The sequence below is a fragment of the Durio zibethinus genome, chromosome 19 (genome assembly GCF_047325235.1).
Source record: "Durio zibethinus cultivar Kanyao isolate XHJ-2024 chromosome 19, ASM4732523v1, whole genome shotgun sequence".
NCBI lineage: Eukaryota > Viridiplantae > Streptophyta > Magnoliopsida > Malvales > Malvaceae > Durio > Durio zibethinus.
This window is the reverse complement of record NC_143180.1, coordinates 4192152-4209819: the sequence shown is the minus strand read 5'-3', so window position 1 is coordinate 4209819 and position 17668 is coordinate 4192152.

Below are 17668 nucleotides of genomic sequence, written 5' to 3'. Positions count from 1 at the left end.
TAAATAAAAAAAATATAGATAATGTAAATAGCTAAGAAGAAATGTAATAATCGTACTATTTTACATAAAATAAGTAAAAAGTGTCATAACATACTAAGAAAGAATTATGACAGTTCTAAACATATTAAAAGTTATTACCAATGTAAAACATATTATTATAACGTAAATAGTTATGATGGAAAAATAAAAATTTAATTGATTATTGTTTTTGTGTGTGTGTGTATATATATATATATATATATATATATAATAGCTATAAATTAAAAAATAAATTGATAATGTAAATAAGTGTGAAAAACGTAAAATTAGTGTCACTTAACATAAAATGGGTAAAAAGTATCGTAAATACTAAAAATGAGTTATGATAATTTTAAACATAATAGAAAGTAAGGCCAATCATAAGAAAATATTATTGTAATGCAAATAATTATATTAACAACGTAAAATTTTAGCTAATTATTATTTTTTAAAATATATAAAGAAAATAGCTAAAAATTAAAAAATAAATAGATTATGTAAAATGAGTATAATATGGTGTTAAACTAAAAAAAGTATCGTAATACACTAAAAAAAGTTATTACAATTTTAAACATAATTAAATTAAGAACAATTATAAAATTATATTATTTTAACATAAATAATTAAGTTACCAACATAAAATTTTAGTTAATTATTTTTTAAACACATAAAAAAAAACTAAAAATTAAAAAACGTATTGGTAATATAAACAAATGAGAAGAAACGTATAGCGTAAAATAGGTATGAATTGTTGTAATTCACTAAAAAATGGTATGGCAATTATAAACATAATGGAAAGTAAGAACAACCATAATAATATATTATTATAACATGAATAATTATATTGACAAAATAATCTTTAATTAATTATTGTTATGTAAATATTTAAATAAAATAGATAGAAATTAAAAAATAAATTGATAAAGTAAACAAGTGAGAACAAATGTAAAATTAATATCATTCGGCCTAAAAAATGTAAGAAGTGTAGGAACACATTAAGAGTCATGATAATTTTAAACATAATGAAAAAAAAAATGACCCTAAGAAGATATTATTGTAAAGTAAATAATTATGTTAACAACTTTAAATTTTAATTAATTGTTATTTCTATAAATATATGACAAAAAGAACTAAAAATTAAAAAATAAATTGATAACATAAACACGTAAGAAACGTAAAATTAGTATCATTTGGCATGAAATGGGCAGGAAGTATTATAAAACACTAAGATAGAGTTATGGCGATTTTAAATGTAATGAAAAGTAAGGACAATCATAAAAATATATTATTATAATATAAATACTTATGATGGTAATGTAAAATTTTAATTAATTATTATTTTTGTATATATATAAGGAAAATAGCTAAAAATTAAAAAATAAAATAATAATTTAAACAAGTGGGAAGAAATATAAAATTAGTATTATTTGGCATAAAATAGATAGAAAGTGTCGTAATACATTCAGAAAGAGTTATAATAATTCTAAACATAAGAAAAGTTAATAACAACTGTAAGAAAATATTATTGTAATTGTAAACACCGTATTTTGTCCTAGAATAATTTTTGGAATTAGGCTTCTATCGTCATTGAGAGATTTTTTGAATTTAATTCTAGAATTAATTGGCATTAAAAATGATGTGGAGAGATTGTCGGGATTTAATTCCATAATCTATTCACATTAAATTGATAGGAAGAGATTTTGGGATTTGATTTCAGAATCAATTCTCATTAAATCGAAAAATCAAATAAATCATAGATTTAAGGGGAATTAATTTAGCATGAATTCCTATATAAATCTATGATCAAAGCAAATGGGGATAAAAAAAAAGGATTATGTAGAAACTCTTGAGAGAAAAAGAGAGAAATTTGTTTAGTAACCGAGAGGTTTTAAGTTTTGAGTTTGGTTTGTTTAGATTTTTGAAAATTGGGATTTGGTGTTTTTGGATTTCAATTTCTATAAGGGTTTTGCATTCTAGGGATTCCTGGGTTTAGCTTTCTAGATAATTTGTTAGGTTTTTGAAAATTCTCTATTAGCTTTTGAGATATAATCGTCAGTTTCTGAAAATCAATTAAAAAGAAGATAGAAAAATAATCATTTTAGAAAGGGAGACATACTCAAAACACTTCTGAAGAAAAGCTTAAAATTTGAGGCATCTAAATCTATGTGTTTTACCATGCACAACCCTACCCGATTGCAGATAATCTCTTTCTCTTTTCCTTTCCATTTTCTGTTTTGATTCTATTTTTCTTATTTTGATTATTTTTATTTACTTTTATTATTTCTTATTTTAAATTAAAAAAATACATTACTTATTATTATGATTTTTTTGTACTTATATATGAAATAAATAAAAAACCTTTTTCAAATAAGTTTAAAAGAATAAATTAAAAAATCTTTTTTTAAAATAAAAATCTTTACAAAATAAATTTATGAATTCTACCAAACTATTGAAGAATTTTCATGGATTTAATTTTTAAAATGAAATCCACCAAACTATTGGGAAATTTTATAAATCAGTTTTCCAAAAAAAAAGTAAAAAATAAAAAATAATTTTTATCCTCTAAACTATTGAAGGATTGCTTCATAAATTAAGTCCTACCAAACTATTGGGAGACTTAATGAAATTGTTTAAAATTTTTACAAATCTTTTGGTAATAAAATCTCACCAAATTATTGGGAGATATGCTTCAAAGTAAATCACACAAAACTATTGGGAGACTTTATTGATTTTTCTAAATTAAATATTATAATAAATCCAATGATGGAGCCTTTTCGGAGCGGGACACTAGTCTTCATGATTACTTTTGAGGTGAGAAAATTATCTTAAATTGCTACTAAACTATTAGGACAATTTTAAGATTAATTTTCAATACTAAATATTTTGGTAAAACATAAAAATTTTTTAGGCTTGAATAATTTGTAATTAAACTGGTACCATCCTATGAATGGGCATTGTGAGGGTATTATAACTTTCCCTACGCATAACTGTACTCTAAACCTAAAATCTGGTTTTGTAGATCATAATTTATATCAGGTGATTAATCACACCCAAACAAAAAAGATTGGTGGCAACTCCTTTAATCTATGTCTAGTAGTAGGTCTACGATCTATACGTTATAACAGTAATATAAGTAATTATTTGGCAATTTAAAATTCTAACTAATTATTATTTTTTAAATATATAAGAAATATAACTAAAAATTGAAAAACAAATAGGTAACGTAAAGTAGTGAAAAAATGTAAAATTAATATAATTTGAAGTAAAATAAGTAAAAAATTTCATTGCATACTAAGAAAAAAAATAATGACAATTCTAAACATAATTAGAGTTAAGAACAATTACGAAAAAAAAAAAATTGTTGTAACATAAATAATTAAGTTGCGAATGTAAAATTTTAACTATTTATTTTTTTTGTAAATGTATAAGAAAAATAGTTAAAAATTAAAAAAATAATTGGTAACGTAAATAAGTGAGAATAAATGTAAAATTAATATCATTTAGTGTAAAATGAGTATGAATTGTCGTAACACATTAAAAAAGTTATGAAAATTTTGAACATGATAAAAATTAAGAACAACCATAATAATATATTATTATAACATAAATAATTGTATTGGTAACATAAAATTTTAATTAATTATTATTTTATAAATATTTAAGAAAATTAGTTAGAAATTAGAAGATAAATTAATAATGTAAACAAGTGAGAACAAACGTAAATTAGGATCGTTTAGTGTAAAATGGATATATAGTATTGTAACACGTTAAGAAAGAGTTATAGCAATTGTAAACATAAAGAAAAGTAAAAATAATCGTAAAAAAATAATATTGCAAAGGTAATAATTATGTTGATAGCATAAAATTTTAATTATTTATTATTCTTGTAAATATAAAAGAAAAATATCTAAAATTAAAAAACAAATAGATAAATAAACAAATGAGAAGTAATATAAAATTAATATCATTTGAAATAAAATGCGCTAGAAATGTCATAACACACTAAAAAAAAGCTATAACAATTCTAAATTTGCTAAAAGTAAGAATAACAGTAAAAATATATTATTGAAACATAAGTAATTATGATGACAATGTAAATTTTTAATTAATTATTATTTTATATATATAAGGAAAATGGTAGAAATTTTAAAAAATTGTTAATGTAAACAAGTGAGAAAAAATATAAAATTGATACCATTTAATGTAAAATGAGTAAGAAGTATCATAACACACTAAGAAAAAGTTATGATAATTCTAAATGTAATGGATGATAAGAACAACCATAAAAATATATTATTATAATGTAAATATTTAAGTAGCCAACATAAAATTTTAATTAATTATTATTTTTAAAATATATAAGAAAAATATCTAATAATTACAGCAAATAGGTAATTAAAAGAAAAAGAAAAACATAAAATTTGCATCATTTGACATAAAATAAAAAAAGAGTTATGACAATTCTAAATGTAAAGGAAAGTTTGAACAACTATAAAAAATATTATTGTAACATAAATAATTAAGTAGATAACGTAAACTTTTAGTTGATTATTATTATTATAAATATATAAGAAAATAAATAAAAATTAAAAAACAAATAGATAATGTAAATAAATGATGAAAACGTAAAATTCATATCATTTGCCTTAAAATGCGTAAAATGTGTTGTAGCATAATATGAAAAAGTTATAACAATTCTAAACGTAATTGAAAGTAAGAACAATTGTAAGAAAATATTATTGTTACGTAATTAATTAAGTACGTAATGTAAAATTTTAATTAATTATTGTTTTGTTAATATATAAGCACAATAGCTAAAAATTAAAAAACAAATAAGTAACATAAACAAGTAAGAAAAATCATAAAATTCATATCATTTGACATAAAATGAGTAAAAAGTGTCGTAACACAAACTACAAAATAGGTATAACAATTCTAAACGTAATGGAATGTAAGAATAATTGTATGAAGATATAATTACAACATAAATAAGTAACATAAAATTTTAATTAATTATTTTTTTTGTAAATATATAAGAAAAATAGATAAAATTTAAAAAACAAATAAGTAACTTGAACAAGTGAGAATAAGTGTAAAATTTGTATCATTTATCATAAAATGGGTAAGAAGTGGGTTTTTTAAAAACTCATTATATCTATTTAAATAATTAATCAAATTGTTAATTTTTTTATAAATATACTCTAATAAGACAAGTGTTAATTTTTTAAAAAACTTTGTTAATCAACATAATCGCAGGTATTCTGTCAACCTTGAAGTGATATTCTAGTTTCAAAACTCAATCCTTGAAATCATAACCATTAAACAGCTTACATGAATTAGAAAACAAGTACTTGGGTTGATCTGAATGTGAAGAACTATTGAGCATCATTCCACTCGAGGAAAATTTGTCTGTATCGCAATCAGAAACAGGCTCTATTCCCCGCTTCCTTTGTGTTTTGCTAACGGAGACAAAGTCTCCCTCTTGCTTGTTAGACATCGAGCTACTAAGAACTTTTTCAAATGTTCTTGTAGCTTATTCTGTATCACTCCAAACCTATGTTACATCTATCTCCTCAAATTACCTCTCCATCTTTGCATCGATCTACTGGATTTCATCTAAAGCTTAGAGATTTCCTGTTCATTTTGTTGGATTTCCTTTGCATCCTAGTAGAGACTCCATCCACCATGATTGCCTGGTCGATGCTTTGATATCAAAATGACAGCTTAAATTTCCAAAATAACGAAAACAGATAGATCGCAGAAGAAAAAAACAAAGAGAAAGAAAGAGAAAGAGAAAAGAAGAAAGAATTCTAGGAGAATAACTGCTGATATTTCTTGACAAAACCATATAAAATGCCCCTTTTCATCATTTGTAATTCTTAGTAGAGTACTCAACATAACTGCAATCGGTGAATATCGGATACTGCAGGTCATAATTTTCTCTTTCCTCGTCTAGTATAACGATAATAACATATTTAATAATAGAAACGGAAAAAAATTAAATAGGCTTGTAACACATATAGCCTACCAACATGGCCCACATTTATTCATTTAAGCCCGAGTTCCAGTCCAATAACCCATATAGCCTGCAATATAAAGTAATTAAATAATCAATAAGTTGATATGCACTTTTAGATAAAGTCGTTCCAAACTATAACTTGAAGAATTGGTTTATTTTCAATAAATATATGTTTGTATAGTAAATTAGTTAATGAATATATAATTGAATATTGGTTTAATCACGAATATACGTGTACAATCTACATAGATATTGTAACTTAATACCTGCGTAGTAAATGACTATAATTTCCTTGACCAAATAAAAACATGTTTGGGATATTAAAATAAAATAGATATTAGAGTATTCAACAAATAAAAGTAATTAAAAGTTTAAACAATAATTTATTGTTAGTAGATTTATAAAGAGATAATATTAATGATGATTGATTGATGAAAATTTATTTCTTTTGAAATAATTTTATGAACTTTTTAATTTCTTTACCGGTTTATATACATTAGTGCATTTTTCTATTGTAATTTTAATTGAATGATTTAATGGGTGTAGACACCATTATTAGTCCAGGCCCAAGTCCATTAGGCTTGGTCCAATAGGGTTTGTACCTAAGGCCAATGGGCCCAACTCAATAGGGCCCAAGTTATCAGGCCCAATTGGCCATTCTTCTATTTATTTTATTATTGTTATTATTATTTTGTTTTTTTTTGTATTTTTATTTTATTAGATTTATTATTAGTTTTTTAGGTGATAAAAGAAAAGTTGCCTTGAATTATGTGGTGATAGGGTTGGACTAAGATTCAAAGATTGATAATTTTGAATCCCAATCAAAGGAGGAATCAGCATTGATAAGAAATTCTTCTGATCAATGCCTATAAATATAAGCTTGAGTACACAGATCAGAAGGGACGAAATAGAAGAAAACAAAACACGAAATACGAAGAAAACAAAGGTAAAAAGAAAAAAAGAGTGTTTAGAAGGTGTTAGCAGTAATCCTAGAATTTTTAGAAAATTTTTTTCGAATTTTGGTTTTTTTTCTAAGAATCGTTTGGAAAAAATCCAAATTCTGGTGAACTTTTCAGCAAAACTTAAATTTTTCGACCAAATTTTCTAGTTTTCAGTGTAATTTTCTAGTTTTTGGTTAAATATTTAACCAAAAATTGGGTTCTGTTAGAGAGGAAAAGAAAAGAAGGGAAGAGAGAGAAAAAGGAAGAGGCATCTGCTAAAAAAAAAATCAAATTTCAGCTTTATATATTAGTGTAAAAATGACATAGTTTTGGCATTAAAAATCCCAGAGGATCTGCACATTTTTGCTTGGGCCAACTCGACCCGATTCCCTAACTTGCATGCCAATTGATCCCCAGAGCCAAGTCGAGCTGAGCTGAGTCTTTAAGTCATGCTTCCGAGCCATTTTTGAGCCCTAAGCCGAGCCATTTTCAAATTTTTTTTTGTATTTTCTTATTTATTTTATTTAAGTATGTTATTTATGTATTTATTTTTTTCCTTTACTATTTTTTATTAATTAAATAAAAAAAAGTAAAAATAATAAAAATTTTGAAAATAAATATTAATTATCCAATGATGGAATTTATAAAAATTTCAAATGATAAATTTCTATAAAATTCCTAAGTGAGAAATTTTGTCAAAATTTGTCCCAAATGGTGGAATAATTTAGATAAAGTTTTAATAATAATAATTAATATTTATTTTCAAACAAAAAAATATAAAATATAAAAATAATAAAATTTTTGGAATTAAATACAAATTACCCAAGGATGAGATTCTTAGAAATTTCAAATGATAAGTTTATAAGAAATCTCTAGGTGAGAAATTTTGTCTAAATTTGGCCAAATGATAGAATAATTTAGATGAAATTTCAATAAAAATAATTGTCCTATTATTTTCTTTCTGAAAAAAAAAATAAAAAGAACTTCTAAATAGTCCCAAATGGTGAAAATTTTAGAAATTAAAAAAAAGAGAAAATATTTCTAATTTAGCCCAAATGGTGGAATAATTAGATATATTTTTGACAAAAAATATTAAATAAATTTTTTTCGATGGCGGAGCCTTTTCAAGATATCAAATGGGATTCTTGAATACTCTTGAGGTGAGAAAGTATTTTTTTAAGAGTTTTACCAGATTGATGGAGAATCTTAAAGATTATTTCCAATATTTAATATAAAATTTGAAACCATTAGACTCAGGACCATAGGATGAATTGAAAATAATATGGTACCATCATTTGGATAGGCATGTGGGGTTGCTATAACCTTCCTCACGTGTAATCAAATTTTCGAACCCTGTTCTAGTTAGTAGACTCGAACCTATTCTTTTAAGGATACTTAGTCAAGCTTAGGAGCTCCTTAAGATGATAAATTCCTTAGGTAGCCAATCACACCAAGATAAAAAAGATTGGTGGTGACTCCATTCATTTGTTAAGTCTAGCAATAGATTTACGAATCTATATGTTATGACAGTTTGGCGATTCCACTGGGGATGCTAGAGAGTCAAGCCATAATTTTTGAATTTATCCTATCCTTTGGTCTAATGGTTTTAATGATTTGTGTTATCTATTTACTAACATTTTTTTGTTTTGTCTTGTTTTTTATTTTTGGGGCATGAAACCCATATGTTCATTCACACACACTATCACATGCATTTACATTACATGAGCTCTATACCCGGGCTTCGTCCCTTTTAAGAGGGAGTAAAGTACCTATGCCCTTATGAGATGATAATCTTCGTAATGGCTAGTTAAATACTCCCACTCAAATTGAATCCTTTTCAGTGGTAGCATGTGATAGGTGATGATTGGACTATCTTACTCGTCTGTGATGGACGATGATATAAGGAATAATTTGAAAACCTTTTAGTGGTCAAAATCTTCTAACCTTGCATATAGTTCACCCTTAAGAGATCAACCTAAGTTAGAGCATTTCCTACCCATCAATAGATATAGCCCAAAATTAGGACACAAGAAGGAATAATTTGTGATCTAACTATTTTGTTTGTTTGACTTTGTGTATTTGCATACATCATTGTCATAAGTAACATCTTGCATCTACATCACTTTCATTTTATCCATGAAATTAACCATTTTGTTTGACTTTGTGTATTTGCATACATCATTTTCATTGTCATAAGTAACATCTTGCATCTGTATCACTTTTATTTCATCCATGAAATTAACCATTTTGTTTGACTTCGTACATTTGCATTATCATGTCATGCATCATTTTCATTATCATATGTAACATTATGCATCTACATCATCTTTATTTAATCCATAAAAATGTACATTTCATTCATACACAAACATACCATGCGTAAAACATATCATTTTTTATCATAACTATGGTATCAAGGTTCAAGGATAGCTCCATCAACCAAGAATTCCATACAATCAATTCACCAGTACAACACAAGAGCTCGAGCTAGACAAATGGAACAAGAAAATTTTAATCATCTCGAGAGGATAACGAAAGCTTAAAAGAAGCTAGAAGGGGAGTTGAATAGGATTTTGAAAGCTTTGAATAAGTTAAATAAGAGGAAAGGAGTAGAAGAGAATACCAGTCAACAGGACCATCTACCACAAGATATGGATGACCCACTGTACCTTTTTGGTTTTAGGCCACCTTAAGCCTAGTCCACACAAGGTCCATTACCCCAGTAGTTTACTTATCTTGTAGGGCACACATATCTCAGAATGCCATCAGCTTCAAACCCTAGCCAATATCGAAGTTATGTAAATCCTGTCTTTACAAAAAAATAGTAAAACCAGTTCAAGTCCTTGATTTGGATGGTCTAAAGAAGAACAAAAAGTTAAAATCAAAAAGAGGTAAGTCACTAGAGAACTCGAAAGCTGATCAAAAGATTAGTATGCTGAAAGAGAGGCTACGAGCATGGGAAGAGTTGGTTTTTATGGTTCTATGGATGCTGTTGGGCTCTATTTAGTCCTAGATATGGTTATTCCTTTAAAGTTCAAGATGTCAGAGTTTGAGAAGTATGATGGTACAAAGTATTCGAAGACCCACATTACCATGTACTATAGAAAGATGGCAACTCATGCTAATAATGAAAAACTATTGATGCATGCATTCCAAGATAGCCTTACGAGTTTTGCTGCTAGGTGGTATATCTAACTGGATAGGACTAGCATTTACTCTTGGAGTGATATGGCCCATGACTTTATCAATCAATATCGACATATCATGGACTTAGCCTCGATCGTCTTGCTTTGCAGAATATGAAAAAGAAAACGATTAAGTCATTTAAAGAATATGCGTAGAGGTGAAGGGATATTGCTTATCAAGTGCAGCTTTCTTTGACTAAGAAGGAGACCACAGTATTGTTCGTAAGCACCATGAAATCTTCTCATTATGAAAAGATGATAGGGAATGCAACAAATAATTTCACTGATATGATGATCTTAGGTGAAAAATCATTGAAAATGCCATTAAAAATGGTAAGTTGAAAGGAGGGGAAACCAGGTGCCCAAGAGGAAAGAGGTCGAAACTTAAGCCATGAGTTATGATAGATAGTACAGGGGTTATCAACCTTATCCACCACAAGGTTACTCCTCATACTATCCTGCTATGAATAATACCTCACCCTACCCATATCAACCATATCTACAACCAGTTTACCCATCAACTTACCAATTAGCCTTTCAAGTACCTACATCAACTTCAAAGCCTAACAACCAAGCAAGTGATTAAAAGAGATCTTGGGATAACTAAGAAAGAGTGAGCATCGACCCGATCCTCATGACCTATACTAAGTTATTCCCAGAACTAGTCAAGAACAACTTGGTATCTTCGGTTATTCTAGAACTATTGAAGCCACCTTATCCAAAGTGGTATGACGCTAATGCAACGTGCGATTATCATAATGGGAACATGAGTCATTCTATTGAAACTTGCCCTACTTTCAAACATAAAGTGCAAAGTTTGATCCAAAAAGGCTTAGTGAGCTTTAATGAATCATGGGAGTAAGATATTAATAAAAATTCTATACATGATTGCATAGAGGCATAATTTTGAAAAGGATGTTAAGGCTGGTTGAATGCTACTTATCATTCTAGGATTTCTTTTAAAGTAATGTTAGGATTTTTTTTATGCAATAGGACTTCATTTGTTATCATTTTAATAAAAGGCAAGGATAACGCATTTTGTTACATTTTCTCTTTCATCTCAGCAACTATTCCATTTTTTTATTCTCATTCTTGAATTCTCAATGATGAATGTTTAGACAATGATAACAAAATTCTAAGATTTAATTTTGAAAACTTATTCATATTGTTCTAAGGAGATTATTTGGGTAAAAAGAAGCTAGCTAATAGCAAATGTGAAATACATGTGTCATAAAAATGTGCAGTCTGTTATAAATATATATGAGCTTGTTTTTGTTCAATAAATGATCTTCAAGGAAAGCATTCACATTTGAGATGAAAAATGACTATCTTTCTTTTACCATTTGAAAAACCATTCATTGCTATCCCTTTGAGCCTATTATAATTTTTTTTTCTAAAGAACCCTAACCAAGGATCACACTTCACACTAGGGGACTTTTTTTGAAAAAAAAAAAGATAAAAGATTGTAAAAGGTCTCAAAGAGGAAAAAAAAGCAAAATGAAAGAAAAAGAGAAAAGAAAATTACCACAAATAAGTTGGGGCAAAGTAATGAGAGTCCTTTTGTGAGGAATGAGATGAAAAGAAAGAAAAAGTGGTGAAATGATGTGGAATGGGGTAAAATGCCAAGTTGTTTCAAATGATGAGAAATGATCATTTGGTTTTGAACCCTTTAAACACATGTTTTGAGCCTGTTTACCCATTGCTTTCATGACCCATCAGCATGGCCTACATTACAACCTTTAAAAAGTTTATTTTGATCAAATGTGAGTGCTTGAATTGAATGATCATATGTTGGGCTAAGGCATGCTCGTGATGGAATAATAGAATCATGTTACATTCTTTAGAGATTGAAGTGTGGAGATACCACTAATGGATAAGAAGGATGAAAAAGAAAAAATGAAAAAAAAAAAGAAAAAAAGGAAAAAAAGAGAGAAAAAGAGAGAAAAAAAAGAAAGAAAAAAAGAGAAAAAGGAAACTTAAATTGAAAACTCAAAAGGGCGATTTGGGTAGAAAAATCTCTAAGTTGAGAGTTGGATGCATGTATGAAAGATCAAAGATATTTGAAGATCCCTCAGAGCTAGAGGTAAAGTTCAATGAGCTCAATATGATTTTGAAAGTTAATGGAATGAGTTTTTGAAAAAAAAATCCTGGATTAATATTCAGAATTGTTTGAATATTCATTGTTTGGATATACCATTCATCCCAATGACATACATCTAATTTGTTTCCATTCTATTTGTTTTTGTACCAAACTCATTCATCATTGATTACCTTTCTAGTAATTCACCTTGTGTTCTCTTATTGTTACATCCTCAGAATAAATCAAGGAAATGTATGAATGCATTATATTTGTTAAGAATTGAAATGGTGATGAATGAATGACAATGTGTATAAAAAAGTCTTGCATTTTTTTGAAGAGAAATCCAAGGTGATAAGAGAAAAAGAAAGAAATGGTAGAAACCTAAAAAGGGATGATTTGAAAAGGCACATGGTGTGACCAAATGATGAATATGGGGATGAATTGGTTGACATAGCTTGTCAATGGTGATCAAGTGATGAACATAATGTGAATCAAAGGACAAAATTCATTCTAAAATGGCTAGTGCTGAGAAGCTTGTGAATTGTGATGAGAATAATGTGGGTCAATAGATGAAATTTATGCTCTAATGGCTAGTGCTGAGAAGCTTGTCATGTGGGGCAATGGACAAAACTTGTTTTGACATTGTTGGAGTTGAGAAGCCTGCGAATGGTGATCAAGTGATGAAAATAATGATGATCAGTTGATGGAGCTTGTTCCAAAGTGTTGAAAAGCTAAACAAGGAGAAAATGTGAGATGGTGGGGTCTTGAGTACCATATTACCACATTTTGATTAGAATTTCATGACATTGACATCCACATTACATGCATTACGTTTGCATTATTGTTTGGAGATTATTTGAAACTTCGGTTTGGATATGTATTTGCATTAGCCAGAAGCATTTGAATTATGACTTAGAATGTGGCATTATGATAATCTAGGTTGTTGCATTTGCATCATTGAGAAAATATTAGCATCATTAGTCATGACATTCATTGCATGCACAATTTTGAGTCACTTAAAAAAACAAATTATGAATTTTTTGATGAGAATTTTTTAGTTCTCAAATGGGAGTCTTTGAACTCAAATGAGAATTTTTTAGTTTCAAAATGAAAATCTTTGAGGTGTGAAACCCTAAAGTTTGTTGAATGTGAATCTTTGAACCAAAATGAAAAGTTTTGAACTTTTGGATGTGAATCTCCAAAATTGAAATGAAAAGCTTCGAACTCAACTTTTGGATGCGAATTTCTAAATTTTTGAGTGAGAACCTTTAAGGTTAGACGTAAAACTCTAAGTTTTATTGCATGTGAACTTTGAACTCAAATGAGAAGCTTTGAACTTTTAGATGTGAATCTCCAAAATTCAAATGAGATTCTTTAAATGTTGGATACAAGTCTTGTAATTTGTAAAGACAAATCTTGAGATCTTGCAAATTTGGATTCTTGCAAAACTGAAATTTTGAGAATCAAATTTTAGTGAATTCTTGCGAAGCTGAAAGGTTCTTGCGAATCTGAACCTTTGAATGTAGAACTCAAATATGAATCTTTGAGTTTCCATTGCAAATTCCATCAGACATGATCTATGACTCATTCAGTCATGAAAGTCAATAAGCAATTTATTTTTCCAAAGTTCTGTTGCTTTTATTCAAAGGAGCTATTTATTTTTCTAAAGTTTTGTTGCCTCTATTCAGAGGAGCCATTTATTTTTCCAAAGTTCTGTTGCCTCTATTCAGATGAGCCATTTATTTTTTCCAAAGTTGTGGTACCTCTATTTAGAGGAGCAATTTATTTTAAAAAATAAAAAATAAAAGTTTTGAGTTGAGTCTTGATTGGGTGTCTACGTCTTTGCACAATTCATGTTTCATAGAAAATGTACAAAGAGAGGCAGCTATAGACACCATAATTAGTCCAGGCCCAAGCCCATTAGGCTTGGTCCAATAGGGTTTGTGCCTAAGGCCAATGGGCCCAGCTCAATAGGGCCTAAGTTATCAAGCCCAATTGGCCATTCTTCTATTTATTTTATTATTATTATTTTTATTTTATTAGGCTAATTATTAATTTTGTTTTTTTTTGTATTTTTATTTTATTAGATTTATTATTAGTTTTTTAGGTGATAAAAAAAAAAAGAAAAAAGTTACAATGAATTACGAGTTGGTAGGGTTGGACTGGGATTCAAATATTGATAATCTTGAATCTTAGTCAAAGGAGGAATCAACATTGATTAGAAATTTTTCTGATAAATACCTATAAATATAAGCTTGAGTACACAGATCTGAAGGGATGAAATAAAACGAAACAGAACATGAAATATAAAGAAAACATAGGCAAAAAAAAAGTGTTTATAAGGTGTTAGTAACAATCCTATAATTTTTAGGAATTTTTTTTGAATTTTTGGTTTTTTTCTAGGAATTTTCTGGAAAAAATCCAGATTCCAGCAAACTTTCCAACGAAACTTAAGTTTTTCAAGTAGATTTTTCAGTTTTTGGCATAATTTTCATGTTTTCGGTTAAATATTTAATCGAAAATTAGGTTTTGTTAAAGAGAAAGGAAGAGAAAAGATGGGAAGAGAGAGAAGAAGGAAAAGGCATCTACTAAAAAAAATTGAATTTCAGCTTATATACCAGTGTAAAAATGACATTATTTTGGCATTAAAGATCCCAGAAGATCCGCGTGTTTTTGCTTGAGCCAACCGACCCGATCATAACCCGATTCGCTAACTCGTGTGCCAACTGATCCCTGGAGCCCAGCCGAGTTGAGCCAAGTCTTCGAGCCATGCTTCCGAGTCATTTCTTCTATCTTAAGTCGAGCCATTTCCCAGCCCTAAGCCAATCCGTTTTCAGTTTTTTTTTGTATTTTCTTATTTATTTTATTTAAGTATTTTATTTATGTATTTGTTTTTTTTTCCTTAGTATTTTTTTATTAAATTAAATAAAAAAAGTAAAAATAATAAAAATTTTGAGAATAAATATTAATTATCCAGTAATGGAATTTATACAAATTTCAAATGGTAAATTTTTATAAAATTCTTAGGTGATAAATTGTCTAAAATTGTCCCAAATGATGGAATAATTTAGATAAAGTTTCAATAACAATAATTAATATTTATTTTCAAACAAAAAAATAAAAAAAAAACATAAAAATAATTAATTTTTGGAATTAAATACAAATTACCCAATGATGAGATTCTTAGAAATTTCAAAGGGTAAGTTTCTAAGAAATCTTTAGGTGAGAAATTTTGTCTAAATTTAACCCAAATTGTAGAATAATTTAGATAAAATTTCAATAAAAGTAATTGTATTCTTTTCCAAATAAAAATTTGGTTTGAAAATATTTGATAATTATTCAAGGATGAGATCCTTAGAAATTTCAAATGTTAAATTTTTAAGAAATCTCTAGGTGAGAAATTTTATCTAAATTTGACCCAAATGGTGGAATAATTTAGATGAAATTTCAATAAGAATAATTGTCATATTATTTTCTTTCCAAAAAGAAAAAAGAAATAAAAAGAATTTCTAAATAGGCCCAAATGGTGAAAATTTTAGAAATTAAAAAAAAAAGAATATTTCTAATTTGGCCCAAATGGTGCAATAATTAGATATATTTTCGACTAAAAAATATTAAATAATTTTTTTCTGACGACGGAGCCTCTTTAAGATATCAAATGGGATTTTTGAATACTCTTGAAGTGAAAAAATATTTTTTTAAGAGTTCTACTAAATTAATGGAGAATCTTAAAGATTATTTCCAATATTTAATATAAAATTTGAAACTATTAGACTCAGGACCATAGAACGAATTCAAAATAATATGGTACCATCCTTTAGATGGATAGATGGGGGTGCTATAACTTTCTCTACATGTAACCGAACTCTTGAATCATGTTCTAGTTAGTAGACCAAAACTATTCTTTTAGGGACCTTTAGTCAAGCTTAGGAGCTCCTTAAGATGATAGATTCCTTAAGTGGCCAATCACACCTAGATAAAAAAGATTGGTGATGACTCCATTCATTTGTTAAGTCTAACTATAGATTTACGAATCTATATGTTATGACAATAGGAATTATATATATTAATAAATAACCATCTATATTAAAATTAGCACCTAAGTTGCCTATGTATATGTGTATAAATATATTCCTTTGCTTTGTTTTAAAATTAGCAACTCAAACTTTATTTTATAAAAAATTAAAACTTTGCATTTATAAAAATTATTTTATATGTAATAATAATATATATAAATTATTATATATGAATATTTCATTCCTACTTATTGCTAAGAGAAACTGACATTATAATACTTCTCTATTAATAAAATTTATTAGAATTACTTGAATGTATAAAAAGAATGCTTTGTATATGAAAATAAAATGAATATTTTATTTAAGAAACAAAAGTAATTAACTAATTGCCACATATTGCAAATTCCTAAGCCCTATTAGAGACATACTCCTAATTAGAGTTCAATTCACAATGTAAATTCGAAGGAAGGGATTGACGAAAAACAAATTAATTAGGTTTTAATCTTCTATATATGTGCATAAGTCGATTTTTTTAACTCCACAATTCGAAACTTTCATGAAAATCTTTGTAAGCCTCCAATTTACCTTTTTTTTTTCATTTACCAACAAATTCCATATTCTCAAAATAAAAACAACAAAAACCTAAAAATCTGTTTCCTAAATATTAGCATGGCTTCCAATTACTATCTCGAAATTAGCCATCCAATAGATAGTCGTTTAGAAGATCTCTATTGTTACATACCAAACGATTTTTTCAACATAGAGCTAGAGGTTCAAAACAACTGTAGAAACATTCCATCAATCGGCCTTATATCCTCATCACATGATTTTATTTGAAGATGATGGTCCAAATAGTTTACTTTTTTTGTTTGCCAACACAGGTGTATCTCCAAAATTCCTTCAATCTGTCTTTATTCCGGGTATCTTGTCTTTTGCATGAGTGGTTGATAGAGACCCTATTAATCTTGGGCATAAAATCAAAAAGTTGGTCCTGGAATTAGTAATTGTTCAAGCAGCTGATAAGTTTGATCATGTGATTGATGAGTCATTGACGACGTAGAATTTCAAGCCTGCTGGCAAGTCTTTTATTAAAGCTTTGAAAAGAATGAAATTTGGAGATGACGATGAAGATGGTTTTTTTCCTTGAAAAAGAAGAGAAGACTTGAGGATTTGAGTTCCACGGCGGCCGGCCAAAGGCCGGCAACTGAACCGCAACTGGCCGGAAACCGGCCGGCGTCCCTCTCCCCTACTCTCTCTCTCTCCCTCTCTCCTTTTTTTTTTCTAAAACCAAACCAATCTGACCAAAAAAAAATTTCTGACCCTTTTATATAAACACCCAAAATCAAAACGACGTCGTTTCATTAAAGCCCCAAAACGACGTCGTTTTAACCCTTGAGGATCCGCGCGTT